This window comes from Triturus cristatus, chromosome 11 (genome assembly GCF_964204655.1).
Source record: "Triturus cristatus chromosome 11, aTriCri1.1, whole genome shotgun sequence".
In the NCBI taxonomy this organism is placed as follows: domain Eukaryota; kingdom Metazoa; phylum Chordata; class Amphibia; order Caudata; family Salamandridae; genus Triturus; species Triturus cristatus.
In genome coordinates, this window is record NC_140594.1 from 497339220 (window position 1) to 497351910 (window position 12691).

The window sequence follows — 12691 nt, forward strand, 5'->3', positions numbered from 1 at the left end:
GACGGAGTCAATAGGTGTGACACTGACTCGAACACGGTCCCTCCTTTCGCTGCCAGCCCCCCCACTCCCCGTTCATGTTACCCTAACAGGCAATATTGCCCAGAAGCTGATTTAAAGGGGGGGTGAAAAGATGGCGCCCGTAAACGATGGACGCGGAGTAGTGTTGCTTTTCTCTTAATCATGTGGCGCTCTGATTCTCACAAGCCCGCAATGAAGGAGTGGCGCAGGAGATGGCACCCACCACATACGTTGCGCACCGCGGCGCCAGGAGGCCTCGGAAATTGAGCAGCCGCAAAATGCACCACCATACAGCTGGGGGGCAGAAATAAGCCCAACCCAGGGTTGGGCCGGGCAGGATGGTAGGTAGGGTGACCAACCGTCCGTAAATTTCACGTATCACCCGTTATTTGGGCCTCATGTCCGTTGTCCGTAAGGATTTCTTTCATGGACGCCTTTTGTCCGTAATTCTGCACAGGGCAGTGAGCTGTCCCCCTGCAAGCAGCCTGAGAGTTCTGTAAGTCTCACTGCAGGGGCCAACTCGCACTCCTGCTGTGCTCAATGGCTTGCAGCAGCCCCTCCCCGACCTGGCGCAGACTGCTATCAGCCCATTATCATTATGTATGTCAGCCTAATTATCACAAAGAGTATGACAATGGGCCTCTCTGTTCAGTGACAGGATGTCAGCTTTTCACTAGTAAGTTTCACATGATGCCATGTGCAGACTCCAGCATGCAGGAAGTATTTGCTGCTTGCTTTTCTCCCCACAACAATCAGAATATTTTAAAGGAATCAATCCCTGTGAGTCAGAGAGGGACCTCTCAAAAAAATGTTCACTAATCACAGACAGTATTTGCCCTGCTTGGCTCTTATCTGTGAGATGGGACAACCCTGTGCAGTAACCAAATAAACAAGCATTGGCATAGCCAATAGGTCTCGCTTTTGGGACCTTATAAGTATGTAGTTATGCTGCACAATATCCTTGGTGCAACAACATCAACTGTTACATGGGTAAAACACTTATAAGGTCCCAATGGCGAGACCTATTAGCTATGCCAATGCTTGAATGCAAAGAAGCCAATGGCTCTTTTGTCTGTAACCTTTTGCGGGATCATACCAGTGTTTTTACGAAAGGTGAGCGGTAGCTCTGCTGTCAGAAACAGGCGGGAGGTAAGTTTGCTATCTGTGATGAGTGTGATATCAGCCAGCAGAGCAAGACATCGATCTGCCAATACGGAGGTGTTTTGGGCAAGTGAGGGGCAGCCCCGCTGAGTGCAGCAAGTGAGGAGTACCTCTGTCTCTCACAACACGTGAGAGATAGTTGTGCGGTCTGCACTGAATAATAAGTCAGGTGAGCAAGAGACAGCGTTGCTCTTGGTGGCAGGTATAAATGTGGGCTATTGCTCCTGTCTCCGACAAGTGCAAGTCTGTTCCTAAACAGGTGCTTGTCTGAACTCAAATCTCTGCTCAGAAGGACTGCAGGAACAGGCTGCCTGCCACAGCGGCTCCCTTTCACTAATTAAGACATTTAGCTGCAGGTAAAGGCAGGCCTCCTCGCCCTCTTGCTGCTGGATACATGTTTGTGTATAAGAAATGGAAAGCTGGAGAGAGTGTGGCGTAGGGGTTTGAACGCTCGTACTTGAAGCTGGAAAACCGGGAGGCTCAACATCCTGTGATTCTGGGCAAATCACTTAATCGCTCGTGCCCGCACCCTCCCAAAAACAAGTGGAGAGGACTTCTCTGAAAGGCATCTCTGTGCTTCCTACTGCTCCTGAGCATGTCAGGAGACAGAATGGGGCATGGGGTAGAGTGGAATTACTAAGAGGGGTAATTAACGAAAGGAAGTTCGAGAAGTGGGAGACAGACATGAAAAAAGAGACAGGTGAGAAAGCCAGGTGAGAGAGAGGAATATGTAGGGGATATTAAAAGGAAATCAGTGATATAGCGAAGGATACAGGAAGGGTAAGAAATAGCAACTGTTGAGAAAGAGGCGAAAGGTAATAAAAAAAAGAGTCAGTTAAGAAACTGCTGCAGGGAGGATGGCAGGAGATCAAATGTAATATGACATAATTTCCTGTGATGTTATTGATGTGAAATGACCTGTGATGTCACTTCCCCTACCCCTCAGATTTTGGTTAACCTATGCTCTAAGTATTGGAATTGTACACAATAGGTCTTCAGACAAGACATAAAATAGGTACAAGTGCATCATGCATGTACCTAGAGATGTATTTTACATGTGAGGATGTGTGCTAGTAAGGTGCTTATCCTCTTTCACATGAGCAGGCTGAAAGTCTGCATTTTGAAGGTTGTACCCTACAGGAGCTATTCACAGTATGTCCTTGCACTAATGCACAACGCAGCAAGAAACTGTAAAGCCGCACAAAATATATATATATATATATATAAATAAAACCAAACAATTGAAGCGTGCACTACCTGAAAGACAATGGGAAAAGAAAATGCATCGGAGGAAAACAAAACCACGAGGAAATCCCTCCTTTGCTTTTAAAAAATATATATTTTCATAAAATGACACATACAAACACGAACGAGAAACTCAATTTACGCAAGGTGCTTCTGCCATCTAGTGGCATTCATAAAATGGCAGTTTTAACTAGTAAAGAAAAGTTATGGGGAGGGCGGCCGAAGCGTTTCCCTTGCGGGAGTGAGCCTGGGCACCATGTGTTTGTAAGTTAATTACAAACCAATGGTGTTAAGCTCGCTCCCGCAAGGGAATCGCCACACGTGCATGCGTTGCCATTGAAGGCAATGCAACGCGTGCACGTTTAAGGAGCAAAAACCGAAGCGATAGCTTAAGGTCTTTTTCCTAAGCAGCGCATGCGCGCTGCGTAGGCGAGACCTAATAAATGACCTCGCTGCGAAGACGAGACCTAATAAATGACCTGCACAGTTGCTCAAAGCTGCATGCATACCCAATAAACGCAAAGTCAACGATTATCGCAACCTAATTTAAACTTATTGTGACTTGTACTTATGTTGGTTGTCTATTTACGTACTCATATACTATTGCCTGACCTCCTCTGATATGTCTGTAAAACGTACTTTTTGGCCCACATTTTTGTCCTGCATTTTGACGTTCAGTCCTGAATTTTTGTCCTGAATTTTGACCCTTTGTCCTGAATTTTCACACTCGCCTTCCTGAATTTGCACCCGTGCCAGTTGGTCACCTTAATGGTAGGCCCTACCACTGAGATTTGGGAGACGCCCACCGTAAAGAAAAGACAGGATCAAATGGAGGCAGGACGTCCGGCTAGAGGCATCTAACACTAAGTAAGGGCTGTCGGTTCAATAGCCGTGCCGTAACCCGATATCACCAGTGGCGGTGCGTCCATTGGGGGTGTTGCCCCCGCCCGCGTCCGCAGCTCCCTCGGTGTCTCTGAACTTAAGTAAACTCTCAGTTTACTTAAGTTCAGAGACGCCGAGGGAGAACTGACAATCATGTCAGTCATCATGACGTCGGACCGCCCACCCTCTTCATATTCTGAAGGGAGTGGGCGGTCTTGCGTCATGTTGACTGACAGGCATTGTCAGGGGCAGGCAGCAGCACAAGTGCGCATGAGTAGGGAAGGTCGGCGAATTTTTGCGCCGTGCCCAGTCATGCACACTGGTGCCTGCTCAGGCTGGCGCATGCCCATTAGGAGAGCGAGGGTTGAGCATAGGCTCAAACCTCGGTCTCCTAATGGGCAGGCGGGCGGAGCGTAAGCCTGCTCTAAGTCAATCCTGGTGCTGCTCCAGCGCCAGGATTGGCTGAGAGGGGTCTTGCCAGCAGTGATGGGCTGTTCCAGTGTAGGCGCCAGAAAGGACCCGAGGCGGCGCGGACCTGGTCAGGTAGGATTGATTTTATTTTAAAACTAACCACCCCCCCCCCCGCCCCCGTGGCCCCCTCCCACGAGCCGCGACTGGTTGCATATCATGTTAAGGCACCTGAAAATGTTATTCATGTAACTACTTTCTGACTTTGCCCGGTAATTTGTTTATAAAGTGCTCTTTTTGCTAATGGAACCTCGCTCTGACCTTGACGCTGAGATCAATTCTGCTCTTGCCAGCCCCGGAGAGAGCGGCGGGCTCAGGTAGGAGACAAACTCATTAGAGGCAGAGAATGTGGAATGATTTCCTCAGGTACAATTTCTTTCGCTCCTTCCTCCCCCACGCCCCGCCTCCCCCCCTTCCACTGCCGGCAAAAACATGTATTGCCAACACCGGGCCTTCATTTAGAGAAACAGAAAAATGACAAAATGCGCAGGATGTGATGGAGGAGTAACTGGACACTACCGGTTCTTTGGCACTTAACACCATTCCACTCCCGCCTCCCTGTCAAGGCTTCCACAGCGGGACAGGCCCGAACTGAGGCCTTCTCATTTATTCTAACCGATTCCAAAACACAGCCAGGCCCTCACCAGCGACACTTGCCTGACATGCTTGGGGGCACCCTGAACGCTGGGGCCCTGGGCCTGAGCCCATTTTGCCATGCCTTAACAACGTCTCTGCAATCTGCATTATTTAGTAGAGTTTAAGATTTACCTTAGTATGTTCTCTTCTAACGGAGCTTATTGGGCCGGTGCTAATCAAACATTTGTTTTTCTTTGTGAAAACTGCATCAGAAATGTCGCAGCACTTCAGTTGTGAATTATTGTAATTTTTCACTGTGACATTCGGAAGTTTGTCTCATAGAAAGGCGTTCAAAGTGCAAGTGGCTCGTGATAACAACATCCAATGTGACGAAAGACAACACTGAAGAATTTTGAAGCTGGGAAGATTTTGTTTAAACAATGCTAAAGATTGCTGATTAACCGGAGGCTCGCAAAGAATTGTGCTATCGGAATACAATTGGCATATAATCTATCTGCTGCACATTTTACAGATTTCGAAAAATGTTTCTAACCGCAATGAATCCAAAGTTTCTAAAAATTGAATTACCACTGGGGGTTCTGTGCAATGGTAAACTCTTTCCGAAGGGTTAACTGGTCACCTTTCAGTAGCCGATTGCAGTATTCAGCTGTATGACAGCCAAATATTAATTATTTGAGAAATTTTCCGAGACAGGATTACTGTATGTAAACGGAATGCTTGGAGTTGGAGTCGCAGGATTTAGAGAAGTGCTGTGAGGGAAGGACTCCCATGGGGGATGAATTTTTATTTTTGCCCAGAGTTACTTGAAGTTCCAAGTCTGGCCCTGTAAGCGGACACCTCCCCTGTGCAGTCCTTTGCGCAGCAGCAAACCATTATGGCTGATACAAACGTCACTTACCTTTTTATTTTTTTAAACTTGTAAGATACTACTTTTATCTAGCTTGTGCACTTAATAAAACTAATTTTGCAAGTCAGTCCGCCTCGCAAACTTGCACACGTCTAATCAGAGTCCATGATGGATACTACTTAGTTAAATATTACCATTTCAAACAGGAATACACCCTAACTGCATGATATCTCCTATGCAATTTTAAAATTCAGTTTCCTTCATATAGCGTGGGTGTATGTCAGAGCAGATTTATAATCACTCGAGGGTGCTGCAGGGGGAAAATGACGAGTATTTTAATGTTTCGATCACAGATGAATCTTGGAACACGATCTCTACCTGCGGATTCCCAATGAAAATGAATGAGGTGACAAGCGCTTAACTAAGAGGAGCCAATTTATGACAATTTATGGGTGAAACCGACCCTCCTTGCCGCAGTTTTTGGCTGTGGGATTTCATCTGAGACATGGGAGAGTCACTCTTAAGGAGGAGACAACATTCATTCCTGACACGTGCAGACAATACTTTTCCACAGCTCAAAACCCAGCGATCGTATTACAGAGACTGCTTCCATTAAAGACTGACAGAGCAGAAAGCAGATTTAAAAAAAAGATGCAATACTGCTCTCTCTGCGGAAATGCATCCAACCCCCTCCCCCCGTACATAGCCCTGCAACCCCCATCCATAGCCATGCCTACACAGCTCCGTGAACCATCATACATGGTGTCCATAGTCCCGTACGGTGCACCCCATGCTTTCGCACCCCTTTCGCCTTCATATACTACCTGCACAGCCTTGTGTACCTTGCACAGCACTGCCTTCAAAGCCCTGTGCACCTTCATACCTGTAGTGTTGTGGTTTGTGGACCCGACCACTATCCCGGGGGTCCCTGGCTTTAGGGAAAGTAACTCACCCCCTGAGCGTGCCCACCGTGGACGTGCCTGACGTCCACGCTAGAAGCACATGGTGTTAAATAATAAATAGCCCGGAGTGCTGGGCTTGGCAAGCAGTGTTCTAGCCACTACTCAAGAACACGTGTGGCATCCACAATTATTCCTAGGCCCCAGGACGCGATATTACACTGGCGACGAGGTGGTCTAACCACCCCATCGCGTGCATTGCCACCTCTTGCTCTTGCCCAAGGAGCGGATCGATTCCCCTCCTTGTGTGGCTGTGGACCGCCCCTGTGTGGCCCCAGCCGGCGCCAGGCTGCCTACCTCGTTGCCCAGCCGTGCTGTGTGCATCTCCCCACCTGGCCAGGCCCACCGCTGCCCCCTCGGCCTCCAGAGACCGCCTCCTGCCTGCCCGGGAAGCTTCTGTGACTGCGGAGCCTGCACCCGCGGAACAACGCGACCCGCCTGCCGTTTCTCACGCATCTCGCGTGCAACGCATGGTCCGGACTTGCCGTTTCTCACGCATCTTGCGTGAGATGAGAATCTAGCCATTCTGAGGCCCTGGGTCGCCCCTCCTCCTTCCCTGGACGCTCCTGGACACCGAGGCGGCCGCTCAGGACCAGCGCACGATGCCTGGAGGAATAGAGCACCGCCCCCAGAAGAGTGAAGGTGAGCCCGCCCCTGCTGGTGCGCCCATCCCCAACAGCCATGGCCAACGTACCCCCTTTGGAGCCATTTTCTGTCACCGGCACCCCCCCTGTCGCAAGCGGCACGGTGGAAGAAGTGGGTGGAGAGGCTCGAGAACTACTTTGTGGCGGCGGAGATCGCGGCCGAGCAGCGGCGAGGTGGTTCTCTAAGATGGACCTGAGGTCTGGATACCACCAAATCCCCCTGCACCCGGATTCGCGCCCGATTACCACCTTCTCAACGCATGTGGGCCTCTGGCGCTACACCCGGCTCAACTTTGGAATATCGAGAGCGGCGGAGGTGTTTCAAAATATCATTCAGAACGTACTACAAGGGCTCGAGGGAGTTTTAAATGTCAGTGATGACATTCTGGTCCACGCACCAACTTTGGACGAGCACATCCAACGCCTCCAGGCAGTGTTCACCCGGCTTCAAGAGCAAGGGCTGACCCTCCACCGAGAAAAATGCGACTTCCTACGCAAGGACATCAGTTTTTTCGGCTACCGGTTTTCAGACCAAGGAATTGGCCCGGACCCAGAAAAGGTCAAGGATATTCACGCGGCCCCCGCCGCCACGTCGGTGACAGCAGTCCGCAGCTTCCTCGGGAGGGTCACCTACTGCGGGAGGTTCATCAAGGATCTGTCTGACTTCACCGGCCCCCTCCGGGACCTCGCAAAGGCGGCTGCCACCTGGGAGTGGGGCCCCGCACAGCAAGAGGCATTCCAGAGGACGAAAGCGGCACTATCGGCCCACACGACCTTGGCCTATTTCGATCCCCGCAACGAATTGCAACTTGTGGTGGACGCCAGCCCGACAGGCCTGGGGGCCGTGCTAACCCAACAACAAGCATGCGGAGAATGGGCCCCCATCGCATACGCGAGCAGAACCCTCACCCCGACGGAACAGCGGTACTCGCAGATTGAACGAGAGGCCATCGCCATCCTGTGGGGGTGCCGGCATTTCCACATCTACCTGTATGGGCACCCTTTTGTGGTCATCACAGACCACAAACCTCTAGTCCCGCTGTTCCAAGGTTCCTCCACGCGCCCCCCTCCTCGGATCGAAAAATGGGTGCTCCAACTCCAAGAATTCCAGCTCACAGTGGAGTATCGGCCGAGCACCCGGAACCCTGCCGACTTCTTGTCAAGGCATGCACGCCCTGCCACTGACTCGGAAGCCGCAGAAGCCGCGGCCACGGAGGAATACGTCAGGATGATCGTGGAGAGGTCACGGCCGCTACCGATCTCGTTGGAGGAAGTGGCGCGAGCCACCAAAGAGGACTACTGCCTACAGATTGCCATCCATGCCGTCATGTCAGGCAACTGGAGAGCACTCCAAAGCCCATTTGGATGCCCAAGCGACGCTTAAGGCCCTCCATCAAGTCCGGAACAAACTGTCTGTGTCTCCGGAAGGATGCCTCCTGAGAGGGCCCCGCCTGGTGCTAACTCACTGCCTCACCCAACAGTCAGCCCCCCTGGCGCATGGCGCGCACCAAGGCATTGTGAAATCGAAAAACCGCCTTCGGAGCAAGCTCTGGTTCCCTGGCCTCGACAAGATGGTGGAGACTATCGTCCAGCGATGTCTGGTGTGTTTAGCGACCAGCCTACCCAACCCCCTGGCGCCAATAATCACCGAAGAAGGACCAACGTCTCCATGGGTGCGAGCCAGCGCAGACAATCGGCAGTCTCCCCGGAGGAAAGTACATGCTGGTAGTGGTGGACAACTTCTCACGATACCCCGAAGTGGAGTTCCTGTCCTCGACAGCCGCATCTGAAGTAATTCCCAAGTTGGGAAAGGTAATCGCCACCCACGGCCTCATTGGGGAGCTGCGCACGGACAATGGTCCCCCATTCAATGGCACCGAGCTTGCAGAATACCTGCAGTCACACAGTATCAAGCACCGACGCATAACCCCGAGGTGGCCTCAAGCTAACGGGGAAGTCGAGAGACTAATGAGAACTCTCAACAAGACCATCCAGATCGCACTGGCGGACGGCCAGGGCATAGAGTTAGCCCTCTATCAGTTCCTACGGGAGTACAGGTTGACGCCCCACTGCACCACGAGGGTTTCACAAGGAATGTGTCGTTCTTTAAGAAAGTCTCAGATGAAGGAGAGGAAGAGCTTCCCGAGCGAGAAGACTACCGGTCAGTGGCATCCCCGAGTCCCAGAGAGGCCACGGCAAGAGAGACTCCCCGCAGGACGGAAGACGCAGAGAGCGCCTCGACAACACCAGCCCAAGGAGAGCGGGAGTCACAAGGGATACCGAGCCGCCCCAGCCTGGCGGGTACAGACTGTTCTGAGGACATGTTTCCAACCCCTCCAGAAGGGCGCAGCCAGAGCAGGTACCACTTACGTCCATGCCCGCAGCCATCCCAGAGGTACCGGGACTTTGTGGCCCGCTGTCAGCTCCCGAAGCGGAAGTGAGCTGCACCAAGACCAAGTAAGACTGTTCCTTTTGTTTGTTCAGGAAACCTGCAGAGACTGAGTTTGAGACTGAGAAAAGAAGGTTGTGTCGCTAAGCCTAATGTTTGTTTAGTTTTTGCATTTGTGGGTAAAGGAGGAATGTAGTGTTGTGGTTTGTGGACCCGACCACTACCCCGGGGGTCCCTGGCTTTAGGGAGAGTAACTCCCCCCCTGAGCGTGCCCACCGTGGACGTGCCTGACGTCCATGCTAGAAGCACGTGGTGTTAAATAATAAATAGCCCGGAGTGCTAGGCGTGGCAAGCAGTGTTCTAGCCACTACTCAAGAACACGTGTGGCATCCACAATTATTCCTAGGCCCCAGGTCGCGATATTACAATACCCTGCTTGCATAAACCCGTGCGCCATCAGACCCTGCCTGCACAGCCCATTGCACCATCATACCGTGCCTGCACAGCACTGCCTTGAGCACTTTTCTACAGTCCGAGCCCCTCCCACCTTCATACTCTGTCTGCATGGCTCCATCCAGCCTCGTACACTGCACAGCCCTGGCTGTAGACCTCCGTACACCTGTCTGTATACTACACCGTGCACCCTCCGTGGCCTCGCCTGCACGGCCCATGCACTTCTATAGTCTGCACAGCCCTTTCCACCTCCACACCCTGTCTGCACAGCCTGCATGCTTTCCGTAGCCTGTCTGCAGCCATGCTTAAAGGCGCTGTATTAAGCAACATAATTCTGACAATGGCAAAGTTTTGACTCTTGAGTGAAAAGACTTGCCAAGATTCACTAATAAAACACCGATACAGAATATGAAGGAGCAGTGCAAGTGCCTATTATGGGAAGACAAGCACTGGTAACACGTGCTGTTAGTGTTCTGCCTACTCTCATTCTCCTGAGGTACTTGCAAAAGGCAGAACTCTTTTATAAATAGAAGGAACATAATGAACACAACCCCCACTTTGGGGTACCAGTGTTATAGCCAGGGCCACAGTATGTATTCGATGTTGTTCCGTTTAAGGCTTAATTATGGATTTGGTACTTTAGCTATATAATCCATCATCTACAGCCTCAATTGAAGATTTTAACAAAAACCATCAGAAAAAGGATCAAATGTTACTAAAAATGCAGTAATATGTTGCTGCACAGTGGAAGGCCCTTCACATAGTGTTAACATGTGCAAAAAATGACATAATAATGAAATAATACTACCCTGCATTACACTGTAAAATGTAGTCAACCCTGCTGCATAATTTGGTACTCCCTTTTGCATAATCCCAGAGAACCTGATTAAAGTGCTGCTGCTCTTCCGGTCCTTGAGAGAGGTGGAGAGAAGCAAAGGAGATATATGGGAGGGTAATAGGGGTCAAAGGGAGGAGGCTGGGGCATTGCTGGGTGTATTGCATTATTAACCTTCCTCATATTTGCTTGAAAATACTCCATTTAACCACTATTTGTTCAAAAGATTCTCGGGGGAGAACCCCCAGTAGGTTGTTTAGGCTCGCTGGCTACGCTCGCTCGCCTCGGTGCAGTACCACGATAATTTTATGGTACACCACTTTCAAATGTAACCAGCCGCCACTGGATATCACCACCCCCCTCCCCTTCCAGCCTCGTGCGATGGCGCTGCATAGTCGCGCACGCCTGGACAGGCGGGTGGATGCCCAACCGGAGGCAGGGACAATAGCCTCCAAACCAAGGTGGGGCAAACTCACTGCTAGCAAACCCGAACGCTGCTTCCCGAACCGATGCGACGCACCCAAATTCCTCTGCTGCTGACCATAAAAAGAGGGCACCACCCACAGGGGGGTCAGCGAGCCAGAATTTACCAGGAAGAAGGGCTAGGGGTGGAAACGCTAAGTTGGGAAACCTCAGAGAAATTCAATTTCCAAATGAAACTGCTTTGAAAAAGAGGAATTCGTTGGCGGAGGAAAAAAGTTCAATTAACAAACAGTCCTAACGGGAATATGTGCCCCACACCCCCCTCGGGTTGCAGAGATGCGCTCTGTGTTACTGGGAATGCATGAAAACACGGTGCTGTCTCAGAATTGCCTGGTGCGCTGTGTTTCCGTTGGTCACTGGTAGCCCCCCCCCCCCCCAAGTCACAGTTAAAGACCCGCCGAGTACATGAGTAGCAACACTTTTCAATGCAGTTACGGCATACATGCCAAAAGACCCGATCCGGGCGGGAGACTTCGCATTTTTAAGCCATAACTGACTTTATTTTAGTAGTCACCAACCGAAAATTGCCTTTGCTTCCATCCAAGTTAATGGGGAAAAGGAAATACACCGATCTTTTTTTAATTTCAAAATCTCCCACGATCTAGTTGCATTTTTCTAATTTCTTCAATACCCGGGGACCAGCTGCAGCAGGACACAGAGCAGGACGTATCACAGACTATCTAAAGCGAGGCAGTAAGGGAAGCATGGAATTTGCATAGCCTACGGACATACATATGAAAAAGACACTTACTGCAGCCCCTCTTGTGCTTGTCGGATGGCTCTCTGATCTTTGGGCGGCTGTTCCAGCGTATTTATACACTCCGTTCGGGTGCATCACTCAGACCGAAACTGAAAGCTCTCTAATAAGTGCAGTATTATGTCATGATGCGGGAATTCTCTCATTTCCCGGAACAGAGAAGGCCCCTGTAGGGTAAACGCGTACCACCTCCCTCCATGCCTCTCTGGCTCTTCCAGCTTATTTATACACTCCGTTCGCGGGCATCACTCAGACCGAAACTGAAAGTTCTTCAATCAGTGCACTTTTTTTTAGGTCTCGCCTAGCGACACAGCGTATGCGCTGTTCGCCTTGGCGAGACCTATAGTCCTCGGTTTCTGTGCCGAAGGGGGACAGAGATGTGCACTTTACCGGACAGTCGATGTGCACGCTTCAGCGTGTCTTTGGTGATCTGAGCTTGCGCCAGGACAGCATATGTGCACGCTCACGGCGTTGCGTGCTCCCACCGCGCTTTCACTAAGGGGTGTTTGGGGGGCAGCCGAACCCTGGGAGGTCTGCCCCCTGGCAGTTTGGGAGGGGGCGGGCCAACAGCGGCCATTTTTGGTAGGGTTGGTTGGGCTACGTGGGGAATAGCCCAAATTAATTTTATAGCCCAATGGCTATAAGTGGCTGGCTTCCCCTCTCCCAGCCAGCATTTTAAATTTCGGTGACCCGGTGGCTGGGAGTGTAGAGGATTTAGCTTTTTCCCTCCCGCCCACCTAATGTTGGAAGTTTTGTGGGCAGGGCCAGGGAATCGTTAGGCAGGTAGGATAAGTTTAGAATAGAGGTTAGGTAGTTAAAGTTGCAGAAGGACAGATAGGGTGGTAGGTTTTATTAGATGGCAGGAGTTTGGAACTGCAATATTGTGGAATGGGATTGTTATGGAATGTTATGTAATGTTATGTTATCGGCAGGGTGGGGGATTTTATGTGGGG

General features: G+C 50.8%; 1 protein-coding gene across 4 annotated transcripts in view; it reads right to left on the bottom strand.

The window, feature by feature from the left end:
- LOC146784474 (guanylate-binding protein 7-like) overlaps window positions 1-12000 on the bottom strand; it is a 622481-nt gene extending 610481 nt beyond the window's left edge. For 2 of the 4 annotated variants that reach the window (XM_085633261.1, XM_085633262.1), the window contains exon 1: window positions 11733-11866. The gene's annotated coding sequence lies outside the window, so the exon portion shown is untranslated. Of the gene's footprint in view, window positions 1-11732 lie in introns of all 4 variants that reach the window. The other 2 variants (XM_085633263.1, XM_085633264.1) reach the window with 2 other exon arrangements.
- Between the last annotated feature and the right edge of the window lie 691 nt (window positions 12001-12691).